Below are 6,000 nucleotides of genomic sequence, written 5' to 3'. Positions count from 1 at the left end.
TTGGGGGGAAGGTCTGAGTAAGGTATCCTCAAAGGACCCCCCAACCCTGAGTAGTCTCATCTCCTCTCAGCACAGCTGCTGCTGCCTGTTTGTTTGACCTGTCTTGCTGGGCCCAGCCTGCACCATTGTCCAGAGGAAGATGACAAGGCAAGTGGCGGTAGCTGCTTCTTTTCCTTATCCAGGGCATTTCAAAAGAGCTATTGGCAATGCCACCTTATAATACAGTGCTCTCTGCTTGTGACCAGCGGTGTAAAGGAAATGAATTTCCCTTCAAAATGCATCAGCTGGGCCATTAATGCAAAAAAAAGTAAATTAATTTCAAATAAGATCCTGCCCATTTGTTTCCTTTGGGAAGTTCAAAGTTTTGCCATTCCAAACCGACCTGAAACACTGCCTGGCTTTTAAAGTATTTGATTGTTTGTCTCCAGTGTTGTAGCTCTAAGTTAAATGGGGTCTAAAGCCCTTGAGGCCAACCTCTACCCAAACATTGTTAAAAGGCTTGTTCAATGACACCTTAATTTTTCACAAGCTGAAACTGCAGCCCAGCCTTTTTTGTTCTTTTCTTAAATAACACATTCCTAGGCTCCAATAGTGGATTCACACTCAGATGACCCTTTGACATTTTCCAGTGACTGCAAAGAAGGCTGTTCCCTCTCTGGAAATAATCTAAACATTGATTCACCAAACTGACAGAAAAGAACCAGAGATAAGGAGAAAACTGTCTATAGACACTTACAGATCCAGCAATCCCTCTTGAACAGGACAAAATGCTTACAGTTTGCTTTAACTGGAGAAGTGACTGATGCAGTAGGCCTTACAGGAATAACCAGAATCAAAATCAAGATGGTTGGTCCTAGACTGAAATGGGAGAAGTCCAGATGGTTAAAAAAACGATACTTTAACAAAAAAATGAACTGGTTTCACAGGCGGTTAAAACTTTGCAATCTTTATTTTTGGGGGGACGGGAACTGAGGAGCTATATACCTGATGTTCCCCACACTCCATCAAGCTTTCTTTGCCCACATACATGCTGTGAGACTGGTAACCTTGTATGAAGCCACGATGGTGCCTTCAGATATGACTGCTGTTCCTGGCATTGTCATGTCTCTGGGGAGTGCAGATTTGGATTTATATAATTCTTCCATACGTTCTTAAGAGTGCCAACCCACACTGTTGTGCCGCTACAAGGTCCTGCTGAATATGTGCATAGAAGACATGTTAAGTATTAGGACTGCACGATATGTTCCTATGGCATGTTTTATGCAGAGAATGCAAATAATTCTCATAATGATCTTAACTTGCTTTAATATCTAAGAAACTAGCTGATGTCAGATCCTTCAGGCTACAAAAAAAGAAGACAACATTACACCAACACTTAAACGAAGTCCAACCATTGGCCCATCTAGCTGTACTCTGACTGGCAGTGGCTCTCCAAGGGTTTGTGGACCATGGACGAAGGATTGTCAAGTAATAAAGATGAACCATGTTTAACACCCCACATGACACGATGATAGTATGCATTTTTTCCCCATGGATTTTTAAAAAGAGGTGTCACTTAAAAGCTGAAGTGCTATCAGTCTGTCTGGGATATGTCCGTCTGCTGTCTCTGAATTCTTGTCTGCTGCTGTCATCAGTTCAATAGCTTTATAGCTCAACTCCATGAACTGTATGCCAACAGAATAGTTGAAGCTGGTTTGACAAGAAAATGGGAAAACATCCTCTGTGCAATCCATCCTCTGTGCAATCCAAGTTGTTTGGATGTAAGACCTTACTGCCTTATTCAAAAGGAAGAACTACAGAAAATATCTAAATGAATGAACTATGATATAGAAGGAAAAGGGAGATGGGGAATAATTAAATTAAATGATTTAGGGGAGAGATGCTACAAAAAAAATGTTTGTTAACATCCCATTGAGGTTGATCTCTGTTTTAAGGACTGAAGTTTGCACCAGCAATATTTACACACATGCGTGTGTACGCGTGTGCGCGCGCGCGCACACGCACATACATACATATACGATTAAATTTATTACATATAAATAATAAACAGAAACAGACTGGTGAAAAAAAGCCATTCAACCAATCATTTGTGAAACTGACCTGGTAATTCGAGGATAAATGATAGTGTGAAATGGTTCCCAAACTTTGTTTCAGCATTGTTTTGCTGAATCATTTCACTGGTTCATCAATAGAATTTCTTGGGAATATGTCCTGTTGAACTCAATGGAACTTCCTTCTGATTAGACATGCATAGGATTGAACTGTTAATCTCTGATGTCCATGTCTTCCACCTCCACAAAGGATGCCATGAGATGCCATTTGGGCCTGATTTTGAATAATGTAACTTTGGGTTTTTGCAAGCCATTCTTTAAAAAAGAAAAAAGAAAGAAAAGAAATCAAAACATTTAAAAAGTTTGTCCTAATATTTCAAATTTAAAATACAGTTGCACACTGTGACTTTATATTTTTAACCAGGCTGCCTCAGTCACTACCCTTTCTTTGGAGGGGTATTTAACATTGCATCTCTCAACTAAAATGACTTGCTGGAGAAAGAATCTGCCCACTCTGTAAAAGTTTGGGTGCATTTTTTGTAACTATCCATATATGGGATATAGAGTTGAAACTGCCATGGTCACTTTGGTGGATGATCTTCACCTGGGAATCAACAGGGAGAGTGCACTCCTGTTGATTCTTTTGGATCTCTCATCAGCATTCGATACCATTGACCATGGTATCCTTCTGGACTGCATGAGGGAGTTGGGGGTTGGGGGCACTGCTCTGCAGTGGTTCTGCTCCTTTCTCTCAGGATGGTTTCAGATGGTGTCATTTGGGAATAGTTGAAAAAGGAACTATTATGTGGAGTCCCTCTGGCTCCATTCTATCCCTGATGCTGTTCAATATCTACATGTTGGGAGAGATCATCAGGTGGTTTGGGGCTGAGTGTTATCAGTACGCTGATGACACCCAAATCTATTTCTCCTTAACATCTTTATCCAAGGAAGGTAGGACTCCTCTGAATGATCGCCTGAAGTCGGTAATGAGCTGGATGAGGGAGAACAAGGTGAAGTTGAATCCAGGCAAGACAGAGGTGCTCATCGTGAAGGGTCCTAATTCAGGTATTGAGGTATGTCAACCAGTTCTGGATGGGGTTCCACTCCCCCTGAAGGAGCAAGTTCATAGCTTGGGGGTGCTTCTTGACCCAACTCTGCTCCTGGCACCCCAGGTGGAGGCAACAGTGAGAAGTGCCTGTTACCAACTTCGGCTGATACCCAAGCTATGCCCATTCCTGGAACATGTGGACCTGGTAACGGTGGTACATGCGCTGTTAACCTTTAGGCTTGATTTCTGTAATGCACTGTACTTGGGGCTGCCTGTATATTTAGTTTGGAAACTTCAACTAGTACAAACTATGGCAGCCAGGTTGGTCTCTGGGACACGCTGTGGCAACCATCTACACTGGCTGCCAATTTGTTTCCGAGCAAAATATAAAGTGCTGGTTCTTACCTTTAAAGCCTTACATGATCTAGGTCCTTTAGGGCGTGCCTTCTCCCCTATGCCCCAGGCCAGTCTACCACCTAAGGTCCTTTGAGAGCTCTCTGCTGTGGCTGCCTATGCGAGACTGGCAGCCACACGCAAGAGGACCTTTTCTTTTGCCACCCTTCAGATCAGATGTGGAATCACCTGCTGGTTGAAATGTGCCTGCTGACCTCTTTGAAGGTTTTTAAGCAGGCATTAAAGACTGTTATTCTGGCAGGCTGTTATCCTTTTGAGAATTCTTGTTCCTTTTGCTGACTTATATATACTGTTTTTAAGCTGTGTTGTTTTATTGTTGGATTTGTTAAAAATTGTTTTTCATTCAAAGTCTTTTTTAGTTATATGTTGTTTGTATATATTGTCCGTATGCTTTTATGTGAATGGCTTTTAAACTTTGTATATTGAATTTTAATGTCTTAACTTTTGTAAACCGCCCAGAGAGCTTCAGCTATGGTGTGGTATAGAAATGTAATAAATAATAATAATATAATGAGGATTCCCAGTGAGTGGTTAAGGAGTCATTCATTTTTTCATGGTGGCAGTTATTTTGAATTTTCAAAAATGATGGCAGCTCTAGTTCTCTTCCTCCCTAAGGCATTTTGACTCATCCCCAAATTATAGTTGGAACAAAACAACCAATTTTGATATGGGTGAAATGGTGAGAAGTTATCCTTGTCAATTCAGTACATTGTGTGTGTGTGTGTGTGTGTGTGTGTGTGTGTATATATATATATATATATATGGGATGTACGATCCCCTTACCTGGGGTCTGTGGGGGGGGGGTCTGCAGGCGGGAGGAGGCAATCCGGTCCTCCCCCTGGAATCCTCCCCAGCCAGCTCCGCTCCCACCGGCCAGCTCTGGCCGCTGCCCGACTTCTGGCTGCAGCCGGTCTGCGGACGCAAGTGGCGTCCAGTGAAGGGGATGCCATTTGCGTCCCTGCTGTTGGCTGTGATTGGCTACGTAAATATTCACATCCCTAAATATTAGGGATGGCGGAAAAATCCACCATGGACTCCAACGAGGCCAGATTCTTTGGAATCCGGCCCCACGGAGTCCGTGGCGGAACAGACTAACCCCCCTGCCACCCCCCGAAATCCCCCCCCCGGGACGGAAACTACTTGGCTGTGGCTGGTCCGGGTCGCTGTCTTCATTCCAAAGAATCCGGCCCCATTGGAGTCCATGGCGGATTTTTCCACCATCCCTAATATTTAGGGATGTAAATATATATATATATATATATTTACATATATATACACACACACACATGATGTATATATATCTACACACACACACACACAAATCATATACACACATACTGTGTATTTACACCATAACTAGCGTATATACTAGCCATTACTCAACTGTGTCAGAACAGTTGTAACAATTCCTGGACTTACTGAAACCAATAGCAAAAATACCAATCACCAAATCACCAAAATACATTATTGTAGCATTTCAGTGTAGAACTTCCTTGAGGATTTTGTCTTATATCTTTGTTTAAACATGAATGTAGTAGTACTCTTACACATCTCCTACTCCATATGATGGGACTTTATAGGAGTAGGAGAACATCCTTTAATGTGCTAAGGGTTTTGGCTTTATCTTGGTTTATGATAACAAGGCAGCATAAGGCTACTCACAAAGTCAATGCATACTGATGCTAAAGATGAAGCTGCTATCCCATTAAGGGGTGTTTAGCATAAGTGCGTGGAAAAAAACTTTCAGTGCACTGTTTCTGCAAAGATGATTTTGATTTAGTGACAATGGTCTCTTTGCTAGTGTTTACCGGTTTAAAGGATTACAGAGCCCCTTACGTTTTAAAACAACAGAGGATCCAGAAGGATTTTATTTTTAACTTCTGTTTATTTCCTAAATCATGTATTAATGTGATTTGGGGCTATGAAATACACAGTGTTAAGTGCTGAACTGCTAAATTGGTGTAATCTAGAAAGTGAGCTTTGACAGTGGAAACAGAGTGATTAATCTTTTTTCCATTTTTTCTTTTTGTCTTTCTCTCTTGCAGTTTGTCTTTCAGGGGAGTTTAAGAATTTGCCTTTTACCTATGAGATGCCTTTCTGCAGCATAGGGTGGACCCATCATTGCATGTAGTCTGCCAGTCTGCAGTTTAATCTAGCTCCTATGTAGGCTGTTTGCACAGTCATTTATCTAGGGATGTAAGAGAATTCCGCCATGGATCTCGGTGAAACCAAATGCCAGTGCATTCGGCCCCTCGAAATCTGTGGTGGAACGAAGCCCCCGCCCCCCCAACCCACGAAAGGTGCGTGAAACGGAGCATTTACCTGCTGCCCTCTGCGCTGACTTGTGAATGGCGGCCGCCCTGCGGCCACCATTCGCTTCTTCATCATAGCCGTGATAGGCTATGTAAGTATTTACATAGCCTATCACGGCAAGCGCCCCCCCCAAACCCCAGCATACGCAAATGGCGGCGGCTACGGCGGTCGCCA

At 42.6% G+C, this 6,000-nt stretch overlaps 1 long non-coding RNA gene across 1 annotated transcript in view; it reads right to left on the bottom strand.

Annotated features, from left to right (window-relative positions):
• Positions 1 to 932: 932 nt before the first annotated feature.
• LOC146343814 (uncharacterized) overlaps positions 933 to 6,000 on the bottom strand; it is a 39,073-nt gene continuing 34,005 nt past the window's right edge. The window contains exons 2-3 of the long non-coding RNA XR_014792569.1: positions 2,101 to 2,366; positions 933 to 1,194 (exon numbers count right to left, since the gene is read on the bottom strand). This is a non-coding gene — a long non-coding RNA (uncharacterized LOC146343814). The remainder of the gene's footprint in view (positions 1,195 to 2,100; positions 2,367 to 6,000) is intronic.

Source organism: Heloderma suspectum, chromosome 5 (assembly GCF_057233095.1).
Source record: "Heloderma suspectum isolate Gila_16-S chromosome 5, 16-S_ref, whole genome shotgun sequence".
NCBI lineage: Eukaryota > Metazoa > Chordata > Lepidosauria > Squamata > Helodermatidae > Heloderma > Heloderma suspectum.
This window is presented reverse-complemented; position numbering and strand designations above follow the sequence as displayed.